This window comes from Callospermophilus lateralis, chromosome 9, assembly GCF_048772815.1.
Source record: "Callospermophilus lateralis isolate mCalLat2 chromosome 9, mCalLat2.hap1, whole genome shotgun sequence".
NCBI classification, from domain to species: domain Eukaryota; kingdom Metazoa; phylum Chordata; class Mammalia; order Rodentia; family Sciuridae; genus Callospermophilus; species Callospermophilus lateralis.
The window spans coordinates 45600276-45619443 of NC_135313.1; the positions used below are offsets into that span (position 1 = coordinate 45600276).

At 32.9% G+C, this 19168-nt stretch overlaps 1 protein-coding gene across 2 annotated transcripts in view; it reads left to right on the forward strand.

Annotated features, from left to right (window-relative positions):
• The first annotated feature begins 2528 nt into the window (after positions 1–2528).
• Tfpi (tissue factor pathway inhibitor) overlaps positions 2529–19168 on the forward strand; it is a 77302-nt gene continuing 60662 nt past the window's right edge. For both annotated transcript variants that reach the window (XM_076866259.2, XM_076866261.2), the window contains exon 1: positions 2529–2810. The gene's annotated coding sequence lies outside the window, so the exon portion shown is untranslated. The remainder of the gene's footprint in view (positions 2811–19168) is intronic.

Genomic DNA, 19168 nt, shown 5'->3' on the forward strand with positions numbered 1-19168 from the left:
TAGTAAGAAAAATGAGCTAGATTAAATAAGTGACATAATGATTCTGATACTCAAGTTTGTAAGAGTATATTTATTCTGATATTCATATGAAAATCCAACCCATTTGAAAGAACGGAATTTTCCTACAGATGGAGTCAGCTTGCTTATGACTATTAAATTCCTGAAAACCCTTTTCTTGTTACTAAATTGCTAAACACAAATTTATTTTAATCTGCAACATATTTCAAGTTTGTTGCTGTTTAATGTTATTGTTTAATTAATCTCTGTTTAAATCTGGGACTTTCCATGAATCAATTTCCAGAAAGCATTCTCCCCAAATTACTTCATATCCTGCAATGAAGAATGTAGGAAGAAGAAAGAAGATGGGATTCCAGGGAGAGGAGTTCTAGTGGTCCCATTGGTACAGTCAACCTACTACATATTCCAGGGGAAAAAGTATGGTAGCAAGATGTGCATTATTTATTTCTTCCTAAATTATGCTTGATAGCAAATCATCCCTAAATCTGCAGAGCTTTTACCAGCAAAGGGAGCATCTCAGTCCCCTTCATGTATGGGTGCTCCATTTAATCATCTTGTGATCCAGTTTGAAAGAACAGCCCTTATCGCAAACTAAATAATCATCTAGCAGAAAAACTGGACAAGAATTATAGAATATAAAACCGAATAACTGTCCATGAAGTCCATAAAAATTTTACTTAGCTGTCACTTATATTTTCTTCTATTAATTCTATTTGCCAAGTTGCTAATGTAGCAAAATCTGGTGCTAATGGGACGGAAATACATTCTTCTCACTGGAAACCAAGGAGAGACCAGAGAGCAGGGCAGCAAACATCCTCGAATAAATGATATAATATACCACAGAAAGGATAGGAAGACAAGTCAAGTATTTCCCCTTATCCCTAGCATATATCTAATTGTTCCTGCTTCCCTAGATTATTAAAAACAAAAAGTCTTCATTTAGATATTGAAAAAAAAAAAGATACTTAATGGTTTCAAAAACTGAAGATAAGTTATTCATGTATGTCTTTGACTTCAAACTCTTAATACTGGCTTCTCACTCCTACTCCTGCCTTCATCTCTCCCTACTTCTCTCTCTCAGAGGCTACATGTTCTCTCACCTCTATTCTCTTCATCATTCACCTTGAACTAGCTTTCTTCACATCATTATCTTGAACACAACCATTATGGTGTTGTGTAGGCCTTCCCTACACTCTCTTTCATTGAGTCTAGCCGTCATGTCTACTTTTTTCCATCTTATTTCAAGTTTTCAAGAAAGGAAATCTGATGGGTACAGTTTATGTGTACCTCAGGAGAGCCTACAAAGCCTCTATCTGCAACTACATGAGTGAGAAGGGAACATGAGTCATGGCTGAGGGGCTGGACATGAGGCAACAATACGGTCTGTGTTAATGTTACGAAATTCAGAACATAGGAGAGGAAGCATCATGGGAAGGATTTAACCCCTGTGCTTTGAATTTGGGCTGCATAATTTGAATCACAACCCCATACACAGGACCCAGCTTCTTAGACCCGTGCAGTGAGCATATAGAACAGATCTTCTACAGGGGCTAATTGCAAGAATTAAATAAAGCAATTAAATTACACACAAAGGGAAAGATTACCTCTGGCATTAAAGTGAAAGGAAATAAGTGAGAAAGTTGAAAAGTGCAAAGAGAATCTGAGATGGAGAAAACAAGGAACTGGGGGATTAGGGGGTCATATGACATCAGCATTCAAAGTGAAATTAGATTTTGCCATCTTATCAAATCTCCAGTGATCTCTGCTTGTTATGACCATAGTTCCATTAAAGAAATACCAAGCATTAACCTCAATGATAGAGATTTACAACAGCACAAGGCTGAGTAACTTCTCTAAATATTTACATATTCTGTAAAATAATAATATGAACAACAGCAATAATTATAGTACTTATTGGAGGTTTGCTATGTGCTGAGGCCTGCCTTTTAAGTCCTTTCTACATCTTAATCCATTTAGTATGTTTATCAAGCCTAGGAATTATTATCATTACCATTTTAGACCAAAAGAAACTGAGGCAGAGAGAATTTAAATAACTTGGCCAAAGTTGCAAAGTAAGCAAGTGGCCAAAGAGGGTTCACAGCCTGACATTTTGATTTGACAACACATTATCCAAGTGACCTTGGATAATCTATCTATCTATCTATCTATCTATCTATCTATCTATCTATCTATATTTATTTTTTTTTTCAGAACTGTACTGACAATGTGGGTGAAATTATTTGAAGAAGATAAGAAATCAGCCGCAAAAAGAAAGCTCACTTATTAACAATGTAATGATAAATTTATAAAGTTTAAAAAAAAATCCTGGAAAGCGAAAAAAAAAAAAGTTATTTAAAAATTCCTGTAACGTCTGAAACAGTGCAAACTGTTTCCTTCATTTGTTTCTTCATAATGGGGGCGGGGGTGGGGGGACAGCAGGCTTTTGAAGAGTTTGGCAAAATGAGACTAAATAGAGTCAGAGCTAGCATGACCTAACAGGAAGCCAGGCTACTCCCAGCTGGTGATCTCTGAAACAGACTCCAAGGCTCCCTCTCTCTTCCTAAACACACAGCGACTTTGGGCTGGATAATCCTCCAATTTACCTCACCCTTTCCCTGCTAGCAGGATCAGATTGCATTTCTTTCAGTATTCTCCACTTCCCACTTTCTTGATCTGTTTAAAAGAAGTGAAGAAGTTAAGTCCTCTTTTCAATACCTGGAAGGGAAAACAAAATAGCCTCAAGTCCGTTTTGAAAAAAATCTTTCCAAGAACTTTCGTCAGAGATTTTACTCGTGAGTACCTGGGAATATGCTGTCTAGCCCATGAGAAATAACTTTTAATTCTTTTTCTTGGGGGAAAAGCAGGCCAGGAGGACCGGGAAAGGAGAACTACCATCTCTTCCTTTAAAATGAAAATCAGCTTTTCCTCAGAAACAAAGCAGACTCATGTTACAATGCAAAATTCAGACCTTAGCATTTGCCTTTAGTTCTTAAGCAAATATATGAGCAACATTTGTTTATGTGTATCAGATCATGAACACTGTTGTGAGCAGTTGATGAGGTGCAGTTTCTCTATTATTTTAAAATTGTAAATGAATTCTTTAGTAATTGTATCTGGTTATAAAATTTCATTTAGTAACATATAAAGAACTATAATATCAACCATGTATCAGCTTCTGTTTAAAGAATTTTTTTTTACATTGCTATTAGTTGGTGTTTTTTAAAAGGAAGTATAAACATTAAAATTCTTATAACCTAAATCAAATATTTTTGCCTTCATTAACTAATCACTATGGAAATATTTTTATTTGGTTTCTAAGATACTTAATTATCTAAGGCTCCCTCATATTCTAAGATACTTAAATAAGAATATTTATGATCAAATCTATATATATCTTAAAAAACCTAAATATCATGAAATTTTGTCAATTGAAGCAACAGATTACATGCTTACATTAGTATTGTCTGTTCCTTTTGGTTATGAAATGATATTAAATTTTGCTTCTGGTAGTAAAGAAAAGCCCAAAATATAACAGCACACATCCACAGGACTACAATGTGACAAATAGTTATTTAATTATGGAAAAAGAATAATTCATTTGTATAAAAGAATTATCAGAAAATGAAAAACAAGTACAGTCTCTTTTGGGAAAAAAGAAAAGATAAGCAACAGCCACACTGTGACTCAGTGCTCTGGAAATTGGTCACAAAATGACTTTGTACAATATGAGATAGCATAAACCCTAGGAGCAGAACCCAAGCAGGAAACACAGCTCAGAGAGTCATATTTTATATGTAAAAGCATAATGTTTATGTCAGAGAGGAAAAATTGTTACAGTGTTAAGATATTACAAAGTTTTTAGACTTGACAAAATCATTTCATAAATCATTTTAAGGATTCTTTCAAATATATCATTCCAGTGCATGATTGATGGAAGTCATATTATTTATCTTGCCTAACTTTTGGCTCTGAAAAATTAGATGAAATGCAAATTTTGGGACTATGGATTAACAAAATTTATAAAATGTTATTAACAGGATCAATAGAGCCTTGCAAATATTATTGCAAACACAGATAGCTAACATAATAACACGAAGTCTTAAAGCAAGAGTAAACATTTAAGTACTTTAAATAATTTCAGTATTATGTTGGAAAACCAAATTTGTCTTCTTCAGATGACTGTAGAACATTGTTGGGACACTTCGGTGACACATGTGTCCTCTATCAGATATGATGAACCAGACATGCTTATTTTGGTTCGCTTTGTTTCTCTTATCTGTAAGCATTTGCTTTACTGCCAATAACATGATCAAAAGTGAAAAGCGAAGGGAAGTATTCAAAATAAAATTTCAAACACTCTTAGGAATAAAATTTTTTTATATTAATTTGTTAGTATATTTTAAAAATTAAATTATATAGATTAAGATGGCTTAATTAGGTCATTATAATATTTTTGCTATATAGACAAGGTTTAAGGGTTGTACTATAATCCAACTCATCTAATTTTCTAATAAACACCTTCCCCAACCAACTAACCTCCCCTTTTTTGTTTATTGTCTTCCTCATTTAACTCATTTAGGTAAATTAAATTGATGGGTTGCCTTTTCATATAAAAAAGATATTTTTGAATACTCAGCATCAAAAGTAGCTTCTGCTACCTTTTATAGAAGTATCTGAGCACTACATTGTTTTTATATTGTCATTGCCTTGTGTACTGGAAGAAATATGAATTCTATTGTTATGAAGTTTGTATCAAAGCCCTTGTTTCTGGGTGTCCCATATCACAAAAATGAAAAAGTGCACATTTTCCCAGTAAGTTCTTTTCAGATTAGAGCATTGCTCTCTGAGATTCTTGATGCTTTCTTGGTATTACATGTGTCTACTCCAGGGGCTCATTATTCTTGTCTTATCTTCACATCTCCAAGTGACATGTCATGTAGAACTAGAACCTAGGATTCAGTTGCCAAAAGCCTGAGGGCAACATGGTCATAGCCACTTTCCTTCTTCTTCAAACCATCGATTGCAGAAAGAAGTGGTCCCATGTCAAATTCACTGTTTTCAGCTCTCTCTGACTTCCCTTTGGGATCCTACATCCTCTGTTAGTTGGAATAATTATATTTTAAAATTGTTTTAAAACAAATAAGAGGATACCATGAGCCACAGAAGAAGTCCCAATGTTGCAGTAATTCTATCTCAGTTGTTTTATCTGGTGGAATAGATCTCTGTAGAGACTTGAATTTACTGCCAACAATTTCTCAATCAATCCAAATGTAATTGAAAAAATATTGTGTATTTTTCATCAGAGCACGAGAAGTTGATTTCAACACTAAGAATGTGAACACATTCATCAGTAGGCATTGATAAAAATGTATGTTTTTATTACCATATGTAGTGTGCACTAGCAGCCCTGTATTATACTACACCCTTGGTGCCACCATACTCTGCTTCCAACCTCATTTGAGCTTCCCTCCAATGCTTTTTTTTACCATTGAAACCTTGAACTCCAAAATAATTTGCCTAACAACATCACCTCATTCCTCATTTCCCAATGTTTAAAAATTGAGTGAATCTCAGAAATAGCATGGTTCTCCAGAGTAATGGTGTTTGTTGAAAATATTTTGATAATATTTTTGAAGTCCATTTAGGAATGCCTCAAAGTCCCAGATTAGTTTCATCCCAGATAAATGGTTTTATATAAAAATGTCATGTGTTTGTTATCACCCTTTCTTGTGCTACTGATTTCAAATATGCCCAATGCAAAGGAATGAATTTCTAATACATGAGACATGAGTGAACCTTGAAAACATTAGGATCAGTGAAATAAACCTGTTACAGTAAGACAAATAGTGTATGATTTCACATACATGAATATCTAAAATCAGGAAATTCATAAAAATAGAAAGTAGATTAGAGGTTACCAGGGATACAATGAATGGTGAATAATTGCTTAGCAGGTACAGAGATTCTGTTGGGTGAGATGGAAAATTTTGGAAACAGATATTGGTGATGATTTCATAGCATTGTGAATATAACTGGGTATACTTAAAAATTGTTAAAATGGCAGACTTCATGTTATATCTCTCTTAACAGAATAAAAGACTATTAAAAATTATATTAATTAGAATTGAGAATTCTAGATTGACAATAAATCTCTTCATATTTTCTTAATTAACATATTAATAAAGTACAATTATTTTAATGTTGATTGCCTAAATAAAGATGAAAGCAAGATCTTCTTGCTGGAATTTGGAACATTTTTACATCACATTGTTACATTCATAATGTCTTTTTTTCTGGTAACAGTATCAGGGTAATTCTGCCCTAATGGAAGGCTTGGCAAAAATTCCGTCCAATCTCTTAAATTTTCTGGAGGAGTTCCTATAAAAATGAAATTATTTCTCCTTTAAATTTTTGGTAAAATTCACTAATGAAGACATCTGAGGTTGGAGTTTTATTTGTGGGAAATTTGGGAAAGTACATAATTTAATTTAAAAAAGTAATTACAGGACTATTCAGATCATCTATTTCTTTTTGAGTAAGCTTTTTAAATCATGTTTTGTGTATTTCCAGGAATTTGTATCTTTCATCTGGTTTTGGTATAAAGTTAATAATATGTGTTCATGTAGTAATTATTGCAAACCTCTAGTTGCTTACTTTATTATCTTGAGCCTTTTGTTTTTGTTGGTTTTTTCCTAATCAGTCTACCTAAAGGTTTATCAAGTTTGTATATTTTGCCAAAAAGCCAATCTTTAGTTTCATTGACTTTATTTTTATTTTTATTTCATTGATTTTCATGCTGATTTTTGTTATTTTCTTACTGAATATTTCTCCCTAAATATTTCTTTAGCAATGTTTTAATATGCTATGTTTGTATTCAGTTCATAATATTCTGTAAGTTCCCTGTGATTTCAGCATAGACCCCATAAGTTATTAAGAAAAGTATTATTTTGAAGTACTTTGGTATTTCCACAAAGATTTCAGATAGCTTTCTTGTATGTTTTTTTTTTCTAATTTAATTATATTAGTTTAAGAGTATATACAATTTGAATGATACCTAGTTTGTTGAGACTCATTTTATGGCCCTGAATAGTATATAATTTGACAAATGGTTGTATGCACTTGAGAAGTACATGTATTATGCCATCGTGGAATAGAATATTTTATAAAGGTCCATGAGATCAAGTTATTTCATAGTGCAAACCAAATATTCAATGTCTTCATGAAATATTTTTGCCTGCTTTTTCTTCTGAATATTGGGACATAGTTACTTAAATATCTGAATGTAATTCTGTATTTATCTACTCTTCTTTATACTGTCAGTTTTTGCTTCAAGTGATTTGAAGCTCTGATATTGGGTATCTAGACATTTAGGATTGTTTTGTCCTCTTGATGAGTTTACCCATCACTGTAAAACAACTCTCTTTATCATCCCTTGGTCTAAATTTAATTTTATTTTAACATACCTAACCTAGGATTCTTTTGATTGGTGTCAACATGGTAAAATATTTTGTATTTTTAACTTGTGTTTTCACATAAAAATTTGGTTTTTTTTTTTTTTTTTTTTGGTAACATGTAGTTGGTTCTTGCTATTTCCATCTCTCAAGCAAAATTTGCCTTTAAGTGGGAAAGTTTGTACCATTCTCCTTTGATGGGATAAGTGGCATGCCCGGTTTTAAATCTCAACATTGTTATTATACTGTTGATTCCGTTTTCATTTCCTGCTTCACTTCATGTGTGTGCGTATTGCCTTCTTTTAGATTGAGAGTTATATATGATGCTATTTGATCTTTCATGGTGCTATACTTTCTGTAATTATTTAATTTTAATGGATGTTTCAATTTATTATGGTCTACCTTCAAATGATATTAAGTTCCTTCTCTTATAGTTTAAGAAATTTCACAGTCTACCTATATTTTCCCTCCCTGGCCTCTGTGTTATTGTTGTCATTTTGTTTCCATATACCTTATAACCAATGCAACACAATGTTGTTATGTCAATCTCAAACACATATTTTTTATTTGTTCTAGTTATACATGACAGTAGAATGCATCTGACACATCATACATAAATGGACTATAACTTCTCATTCTTCTGGTTGCATATGACATAGAATCACAACAGTCATATCATATATTTACATAGGGTAATGATGTCTGATTCATTCTATTATCTTCCCTACCTCCCTACCCCTTTCCCTCCCTTCACTTTTCTCCACCTAATCCAAAGTACATCTATTCCTGCCCCCTTATTGTGAATTAGCATCTGCATATCACAAAAAATCATTTGACTTTGGGGTTTTGAGGATTGGCTTATTTCGCTTCTCATAATATTCTCCAGCTCTATCCATTTACCTGCAAATGCCATAGTTTCATTCTTCTTTAAGGTTGAGTAATATTCCATTGTGCATATATACCACATTTTATCTATTCATCCATTTTCTTTATCCATTGAAGGGCATTTTGTTAGTTCCATAATTTGGCTATTAAAGTTTTTATTCAGAATATATTTAGATTTACAGTCTCCTTTTTCATTTATATAGATCTTCATTTCTAATACTGCTATTTTATTTCTTTAAATATTCTCTCCTCTTTCAGGAATCTAGTTACATATAAACTAATTAAAATGCTTTAAGTTACCTCATAGTTCACAAAAGCTTTGTTCATGACTTTCAATCTGTGTCTGTTTGCATTTTAATTTGCACAGTCTCTATTTCTTCAAGTTCACTATTCCTTTCTTCTGCCATGCTTACTTGTTTTGTAGACACCATCTAATGCATTTTTCGTCTCACATATTATTGTTTCCATCTCTAGAAATTTGATTTGGTCTCTACATTCTAAACTTCTACTTAATGCACTCAGTATTTTCTTTAGCTTCTTGAACACGTGGAATACAAGTTAACATTGCTGTTTTCATCCTTCTCTACTAACTCTAGTTTCTGTGTTATTTCTATGCATTTTGACTCTTCTCATTGTGGAGTATATCTTAGTGTACTTTATATAGATAGCAATTTGAATGTAGATAACTGATACTGTGAATTTTACCTTATTGGGTACTGTATATTATGTATTTTTATAATATACTTGAGCTCTGTTTCTGGGTTTTACTAAAATTGTTGGGAAACAGTTTAGTATTTTGCTCTCTTGTTGTTAATCTTTGTTATGCAGGAATAAAGCAATGTTTATTCTATGGTTAATTTTTTTCTACTACTGAGGCAAACAACCTTCTGAACTCTCAACTTGATGCTTCAATAATTGTGTCTTTTTACAACTTGTGAACAAGAACTATTTCCAGTTATATGTGTGCTCCCCATGTTGTCCCCACAAGGATGAAGTGATTCGTCATCCGGACTTGAATGATTCTCTGTCATGCACGCTCTAATGAGTATGTGGCTGAACACTTGAGGCCTCCCTGAAGATCTCATGCCGTAGTTGCTGTGGCCTCCTTAGACTTTGTCTCCTAAACTCAGGGAGACCACTGGGTTGTCTCAGAGTTTGAGCCCCCTGAAATTTAGTGTGAAACCTCTCCTCAGGCCTTACACCAGAGATATAGGAACATAGGGATAAACTTTGTCCCTCCTCTCTGTTGGATCTGTTCCCTCCACTGACCAATATTATTTTATATATTTTGCTTTTGTTTTCCTTTTTCAGATGGCAGGATGAGCCTAGTTCATGTTCATCCATTTGGGATGGAAGTAGTAGGACTATTTTTTTTTAGTTGTATTTTAATGATACCTTTAATCAACAGGAAAGGAATAAAATGAAATGAAACATTTTAAGAGCACAGGTATTATATTTGTTTGCCTGTATAAAAAAAAACAATATTTATTGCCTGCTATATCACAAGAACTACTTCAAGTGACTATATATATATATATATATATATATATATATATATATATATATATATATATATCATGTGCTTATATAAGGAAACAAATTTTCTGTTTCTATGAAACGGTATTTCATCTGAAATAACTAGTTTATTTACTCATTTGTTTTTATGATAATAGTTATTAGGTTTTTTGTCATTGCTGTTGTTTTGTTTTTTTGTACCCAGGGATACATAACCAGTGAGCCATATCACCAGCACTTTTTATTTTTTTATTTTGTGATAGGGTCTCACTGAGTTGCTTAGGGCCTTGCTAAATTGCTGAGGCTGGCTTTGAACTTGCAATCCTCCTGCCTCACCCTCCTGAGCTGCTGGGATTACAACTGCATGCCACCATGCCTGGCTTGATAATTGCTATCTGGAAAGCTATTTTATTTGATTTTTTCCTGCTTTAGATGACAAATGAGTTCTACATGCTTAAAATCAATCAAGCTGTCACTTCTTCAATAGGTACCAAAACTACGTGTGCTCAATGTTAATTCCTTGGAGCCTAAAAGTTTTATCAGGAACTGCAGATTGCTGTTTCTGATAGTTTCCTGTCACCATTTCTCCTAATTATTACCTCTCCCCTGCTCCTCAGCTATTTCTATCTATAGAAATCTAGGGAGAGTAAATACAAATTAAAAGGTTCTTTTCTTTAAAAGGAGCTACAGTTTTTTGGCTTATTACTCAAAAGGAGTACAGTTTTGGCTTGTTATTATAAATAACAATTGAGACAAGTAAAATTAACCTGAATAACAAAATTATTTGCATAATTTGTATTAATGTTGGGACTTGGTTATGTTAGTTGTGTAAGAATGTGTACCTTATTCAATTTCTTATGTATCTCACTTAAGTTTTGTATTTTTTAAAATTTTTACATTTGTTCTAATTATTTATACATGAAAGCAGAATGCATTTTAATTCATCATAATTACAAATACAGCATAATATTTCAGTTCTCTGGTTGTACATGGTATAGAGATGCACCATTTGTGTAGTTGTACACATACCTAGGGTAATAATGTCCATCTTATTCCACCCATTCCTCATTACCCCTCTTACCCTCCCTTTAACCAATTCACCCCCTCACCCCAATCATAGATTAGCATCCACTAATCAGAGAAAAGATTTGGCCTTTAGTTTTCTGGGATTGGCTTTCTTTGCTTAGCATCATATTCTCCAACTCCATCCATTTACCTGCAAATGCCATAATTTTATTCTCTTCTAATGCTGAGTAATTATTCCATTGTGTTGTATTTATATACCACAGTTTCTTTATTCATTCTTCTATTGATGGGCATCTAACTTGGTTCCACAGTTTAGTTATTGTGAATTTAGCTTCTATAAACATTGGTGTGGCTGCATCACTGTAGTATGTTTATTTTAAGTCATTTGGGTGTAGACCACTATCTCTCACCATGCAGAAAATTCAACTCAAAGTGAATCAAGGACCTAAGAATTAGACCAGACACCTTGCACCTAAGAGAAGAAAAAGTAGGTCCAAAGTTCTGTAGTTTTAATCTTATTGAGCAAGTCTATTTAACTGATGAGAAAGAAATCAGGTACATAACAAAGATGGCAACCTTGTTGTGGAACTAAGCTGGATTATAAACTTTTTTTAGATAATCTTAGAAGTATTAAGGCCTTCCTATGAGTGCTATTAATTGTATTCTAGTTTCAGACTTCCCAGAGTTAACTTATTTTTATATGTGTTTTATTAAGGAATTGTGAAGAACACACCAACTGAGGAAAGACATTTAATCATAAGTTGTTTAGATTAGCCTCAAAGTCACATAGCAAGGGAGATCTGTTTTTATATGTGGTCAACTCTGAGTGAAACTCTTTTCAAACCTTTTTAAGTTTGCAATCATTATTTAGCTATCTCAAAAAAGTGAAAATATTACTGAGGCACCAATATTTTCTGTATCACACTTACATTCCCGCCACCAATTATGTGCATTGTATTTTTTTATCTACTTATTTCGAGGATAGAGAGATACAAGTGACTTCCTATCCTCCCTAATAGGTTCTGAAAGCCTCACCTGTAAAGGACATCAGTGAGTGGTGGTCCATGGGTGGTCTTCAAGAACTTTTGTGAAAAAAAATATATGTGCATGTATTTATTTGTATTTTAAAAGGGCGTTCACAGCTTTCTTAAAATCCCCTGGGAGCTTGTACACCTGCATAAAACATGTATCTGAAATGTGTGTCAATGTCTCTACAAAATAGTATATATAGTTATATTTAGTGAAAGTGTCAAACAATAATATACTTAAGAAGGCAAGATAAACATTTCAAAGGTAGATAAAATTGACATGAGTTCAGGTAAGTGTGGGATAAGATATTTTAGAGAGAAGAAATCTTCAAAAAGAGAAGAGACTATGCTTTTGAAAGCCAAGGAAAAATATTATATCATTTTAAAATCTCTATCAGTTTTGATTTCATTTTAATAAACAGATTCAATTTTTAATATCTGCAAAGCTGAACATTAATTATATGCTTTTTTTTTGGGAGGGGGGTGTTCCAGGGATTGAACTCAGGGGCACTCACTCACTCAGCCACATCCCCAGCCCTATTTTTTATTTTATTTAGAGACAGGGTCTCACTGAGTTGCTTAGTGCCTCGCTGTTGCTGAGGCTGGCTTTGAACTCACGATTCTCCTGCTTCAGCCTCCTGAGCCACTGGGATTACAGCTGTGTGCTACTGTGCCCAGCTAATTATATGCTTTATAATATATAATTTTAATATATTTAATACATTAGATCCTTTGCAGGACACAAAAGTTTACAATGTGATATGTTTTTATTCACTTATAAATTAATATGCGTATTAGAATTTGAGGTAGCTTAAAAAAAATCAATTCTCTGTTCTACAACCCCAGAAAATTGCAATCAAAGAAGTTGAGCAGGGTATTTAACAAGAAATTTCATCTTATTATATGGTTATATTCTAGGTAGGATTTGAATAGGAAAAAAAAAAGAAATGCTAATTTTAAAATCTAACCTTTATAAAAATGTAAAATAAAGAACATTCAGAATTAGGAATGTAGAGAAAAACAAAACTATTGAATCTTGTGAATTAAAAAGAAAGTAGTACCGATTGCTTATCATTCTCAGGGCAGCTCATGGTTCTGGTTCTTATTCTTTCATGAGTCTGACATTTTACTGTCTGAATGGAAGTGGCTGAAGATCAGCTTATTAACAGCTCTCGGAAGAGCATGACTCAGCTGGCTGGAGCTCCCTGTTCCTTTAGAGGGATGATTCAGAGAAGTTGACCTCAGGATGTCATCTGAACAAATGGGTGTAGTCACCACCAGCCGTAATTCCAATCTTGAACCACACTCAGACAGATCCCTCCCAAATACTTTCCTTTAGAGGACAATTAGAATTCTGTTTTTTTTTTTTTTCTTTCTACATTGACCTTGATTTTTATTATGAGAAATGCTCTCATGGGATTGAAAAACTGGATTACTATTGGTTTGCCATGTCTAGTATTCTAGTTAATATTTGAAGACAACAATTTTCTAGTAAATTACCTGATTTACCATTTATCTATAACCAAATGTTCTACAGACATAGCCTCATATATATTGAGTATACATTTTTCTCCTTTTTCCCTAACAGACATAATACAGTAATATTTTGTGTAAAATTTCTATATATGAGCTTTTTTGTTTGTTTCTTTGTTTTGTTTTTAAGTCCAGCAACTTCATATGTATTCTCTATCACTCCAGGAATATGAGCTAATGTTTTGTTTTCCATTTCTCACACCACAAGCTGAGATAATAAGAAGTAAAAAGTAGAAAAGTCTCCAATGTATCTGTCTAAGCAGAAACAAAAATGGGGATGAAAACAGACTTTACAGGAAAATGAAAAACTTGGCCTGGCTTTAGCTATTGATCCTTGTAATAAAAAAGGTAATATCAACCTGACTTAAGCCATAACTCAAAGGTCTAATGTGAACACTCACATAAAAGTCCACACTATCTTTCTATGTCTTTACAAATATGTATACCTCCTAAAAATAGATGTTAACTCTATGTGAATTAGTAGATTAATTTTAATTAACATATTACTTAACTAAGAGATAGACAGATAATTTGATCCTGATATATCCTATGCCTATCTTATTGAACAATAAGATAACTAGAAGAGCTAATCAAAAGGCAGGAAAGATAGCCATAGGCAGTCAAAGGTCTCTCTATATTATTCTCATTCTTAGCATGTATAGCAGAAAAGCACATTTAATATATTTAATTCTTTTCTTCCTCCCTTTAAACCAAAATTTATTTTATACATTTGAACGTTTCTAATTTCCTTCAATTTGAAGCTACCAGCATTAGTAGTCGAGCAGAATTGTATTTTTCACAAATCTTCATTTGGTTTATTTGTTTACTTTCTCAATGAATAAAACAAAGCAGCATAGTACAAAGAACTCTGAATTGAAACATATTGAGTTAATTTCAAAATTAGAGTCATCATGATGAATAAAGATGAGTTAATTTTTAAAAAGGAATACTACCTTCTTTAAAAATAAGTCTTACGCATTTAAATATCCAGGCAAAATAATTCCACATTTTTTTCCATTAGAGTGTCAGTACTTATGGACAACTCAGGTATAATAAAATAGTATTCATTACCATAAAGAAAGTTTAGCATTATTTCCTTTATCACGTGTTTTTATTTTATTTCGTGCTCATTGTATTTTAGTAGTAAACCATGGATAGTATGTCACGTTCTCTTCAGACCTCAGTCACAAAATTTAAAAAACATGTTTACAAGTTTACATTTCCTCAGTTCTTCTCATTCTCTTTTCACCTGACACACCCACAACACACCTACCTCCTTTACTACTTCTATTTTCCTTCTCCACATGCAGGGCTATCACTCATCTCTTTTAAACTGGCCAAAAGAATCAATGCTCCCTACTATTACATAGGAAAAATTAATTTTTCTTCATCAAAAATATGCATCCCCCAAATAAGAAAAACGAATGTTGTAATCGATAAGTTTTGTGACTTAGATATTTACTAGTAGAACATTGGCCCCCCAAAACAGAAAATTAAAGTCCCCTAGTTATGGTTTGACTAAATGCTCATTTCTAGATTGTAGGTAATCTGAAATTCCTCATGAGGAGTCGGGAAGAAGATGTTTGTGAAGCTTGCAGTTGCCTAACTTTGGAGTTTTGAGTTGAAGCTCTGCCAGTATGCACATGCAAGACTTTGAAAAGAAAATTAATCTCTGAGTATCAGTTTCCTCATTAAAAATACCAGGATATTTCTGACACTTATCTTTATCTTTTCTTTTAGTTCTAGTAGTATATAACTGCATGACCTGCCTTTGTTTTAGTTTTTGATTTAAAAAAAAATCGTTGATTCATGCTGTATGCCATTTTACTGTAACACCAAGATATTCACTCTGCCATTGTTGTTTCCTTCAATGAGATTATATTTATTTCTAGTCTTATATTATGAATAACAAGAAGTTGTATATTCATACTGAACAGCTTTTAACATATTCATTCTTATGAGAAACTTCCTTGCTTTATAAAACCAAACCTGACAACTACTTGTATATCTAAAAGAAAGAGAGGATAAGCTTTTTTTAATCAGTGAGATGATCATAATTTAAAATATAAAATGCTGTATTTTCACTCCTAGGAAATTTTACATTAGGCAATTCTCCAGAAAATTATGACTTCCTATTAAAAAAAATGTCAGATCCAAAAGCAGTTTTCCTACTTGACTAACCAATTTTTTGGTATATGTAAATGGTCAATAAAGTCTGCAGTGAGTTTGGGAATTTGTTTTTTATTTTATTTGTAAATAACACTATGTTTCTAATATTAATTTACTTATTGGTTGCAGATTTTTGCTTCATGTTTCCCATATTTTATCTTTAGCTGAACTTTCAAAAATTAACCTGAAATTTTTTTTTTAAATCAGTATTTGGCAATATTTTAATGTCAAAACAAATTTAAAGACAAGAAAAATGAACTCTGGCCAGGGGTTTGTAGTACTAATTTTCTCATTCCTTCCAGCACCTTCAAATTAATATATATATATTTAGCAAGTTATTTAATAGTTTGTTCTTAAAAACAAACAAGATAATTGAAAGGTTACATTTGACTGCTGGTAGGAAAAAAATAAAGAAAACTACAGGACACACAGCTTAAATAATGTGGCACTTATTATCCCACTTTATATAACATACAGAACTAGAATGCTTCAAGAGTGGTTAACTCATATAGAATTCAGGTTCTTTCCATCTTCTTCTTTCCATCATTCATAGCAAATCTGTTTTACTTTAGGGCAGCCTCGCTCAATGTTACATGATGGCCACTTCAGTCACAGGCATAAATAACATGAGACAGAACAAGTCAAAGGAGAAACCCTGTCCCCTGTAGCCACACTTACATCGAAGATCATTCTCAAAGGGGCTAATCTAGAACCCTGGAAGACTGCATATTTCTCTTCACATCTCATTGACCACAGATTTACCATGTAGAAATATCTAAACCAACTGCCGAGAAATGGATAATGATTAATGTAGATTAAAGATTTACTCCTTAGGGGGCACAAACTATTCTTGCCTGAGTTGAATTTGGGTGCTTCATAAACCAAAACACAAAGATGACCAAGACATTTTTAAAAGTTGAAGAAAACTGTCCAAAATGTATCTATGACTTCACATAACTAATACAGTGCTTCTATAAAACCATCTTTTTTTCCTCTACGAAGATCACTTTTCCTCTATGAGGATCATTTTCATTGATCTGAAAGTACACATTCATTTTTGTGTACAGCTTTCAAAATTTATGTTGCCCTGATGACTTTACACATGGCTTAAAAATATAATTTTCTCTGCTTAAATAAATGTGAATGCATGTTACATAGCTTTATAATTATTTATCAGTGTGATTTTACTAGGTTAAAGGATCATACATAGTTCTAAACAAAATACATATCCATGTAGGGAAAATTTTCACTCACTGATTAAATTATGAACCTTTTAAGTTTTCTCAGATCTTAAAATCCTGTCCATTTTTGTCCTTTTATCATTATCTCTGTTCGATTGTTATAATCCAACAATAAATCATTCAAATGTCTAATATCTATATCTAGAAGGAAGAACTATTGAATTCTGAGAGCAGAGATTAGTATCAATTGATGATTTGGGATTCCAACAGTTCAGAAATGATTTAATGAGAAATTATTGATACCCCATATTTTATTTTGTCAAGACAAAAATCAAATGTTCAGATTTTAAAAATCTATTACTAGTTATTTTGAGAAGACAATTTCATTCTTTATTCATACAGAAAAATGAATCTCAGCAAGAAAATCTCCAACTTTCAATCTGTACCTCAAAACTCGCTCGTCGCTCAAGCACACACATATCACATATTGCAAATTTATTTGTATACCCTAACCCTCACCAAGAAAACCTCTCACTTCATGCCTCGCACATTTTTCCAGATCAAAGTTCAATCTTCTTCACTTGTACTTAGGACTTCATCCTCTATTCATTACATTTTTCCTTTAGCTTTTGTCTCTGCTCTCAAATGTCAGAGCCATAAAACACTGTGCCCTGGGCTGGGGATGTAGTTCAGTGTACAGCACTTGCCTAGTGTGCACAAGGACCCATCTTTCATCCCAGACAACAAAAACAACAACTAAGAAAACCATATTCTCCCCAGGAAGTTTTCCTTCAAATACTGGTCCTTGTTTTTCAGCATAGATCTATAACAGTGTCCTGAATGGCTATCTTCACAGCCTTTGATTCCTGTTCCTTCCCCACCTGGGCTGCTACTGCCACATCACTCTATTGCACCTTTTTCAAGGGGATGATTCCATTGGTATTACAACCTATGCATATGGTTTAGTCCTTGTCTTCTGGAGATCTCTATGCTTGGAGATTGTGCACTTGTGACTATTTCTGAAAATAATCAAGCCCTGTGTATCTGTGGCACTACATCCTACCAGGTTTCTTGCAACTCTCTTGACATTTCTTGTAAGTTTTCTTCAACCTATTTTCCTCAGACTTGTTCTTCAGAATTTAGTTCTAGAATTTTCTTTACTAATCTTCAGAGTCACTTAGTAGACTCACTGTGAGTTACATAATTACTATTTATAAAAGCATTTGGAAAAGTGTCTGCCTCCATATCTATGTAATACTTGTTAAACAAACAAATCTCATCTCTACAGAGTCAATCATCATTTATATACTGATCTTCATAGTTTTATATCCAATAGAGACATCTATCCTGAACTTCATGTCTACATATTGGACTCCTTATTTTATGGCTGCACTGGAAGTCTCACAAATACTTTCAACTCAATTTATTTTGAATTCATCACCTTTCTAAAGCAATGTGTTTGCTCTTTCAGGTTCAGTGCCTAGAATCTCTTCAGAAACTGTGCTTGTACTTGATTCTACTCTCGATCTAAAATGCCTTATCATGTTTCAGAATCTGAATCATCCTCTGAGCCACATCCCCAGCCCTATTTTGTATTTTATTTAGAGAAAGGGTCTCACTGAGTTGCTTATCACCTCACTATGGCTGAGGGTGGCTTTGAACTCACAATTCTCCTGTCTCAGTCTTCCAAGCTGCTGGGATTAACAGCCATGTGCTACCATGCCCTGAGAATGTCATTATTTGATCCTGTCCCTGAAATTCCTGAAATTATTCACTAAAGGTTTATTTTTGCTCAAAAAATATGCAATTTATTCTATTCAATTTTTTTACATACTTCACTCACATTTTGTATTTATCAAATTTTCTTTCATGATTTCAAAGATTCTACTTTAAGATCTGTCATCCAGATATGAACCCCTTCAAGTTTACAACTCTCATTTTTAAAAGCAGTATTTCCCTTATACTGCTCATGTAGTTCAACCTCTAATTTTGATGGCAGTATAAAATGATTTATTGAAAAGGCTGAGTTTTTCCATTTAATTGTGAAATTTTTTAGAGAGAAGGGTCTGCACCAAACACTTTCTGTTTATTGTCAAACTAAACTCAAATAGTTAAGGGTCATAAATGAGGATGCTAGTGAGTGGTGCTAGTGATGTTAAAAATATCAGAATTCTCTGAATAAATCTAATGACATAAAGTATATTTATTTAATTTGAAGATGAACTTGACTTTGTTTTCACCTTGCCTCACCCCTCTCCATTGTATATCCTTTATCTCATCGCCTGACATGAGATAAATCTCACCTATTCAAATGGGGCAATTTTTTGAAATTTTCTCTCTTCTCTCATCAAACTTTATCTGG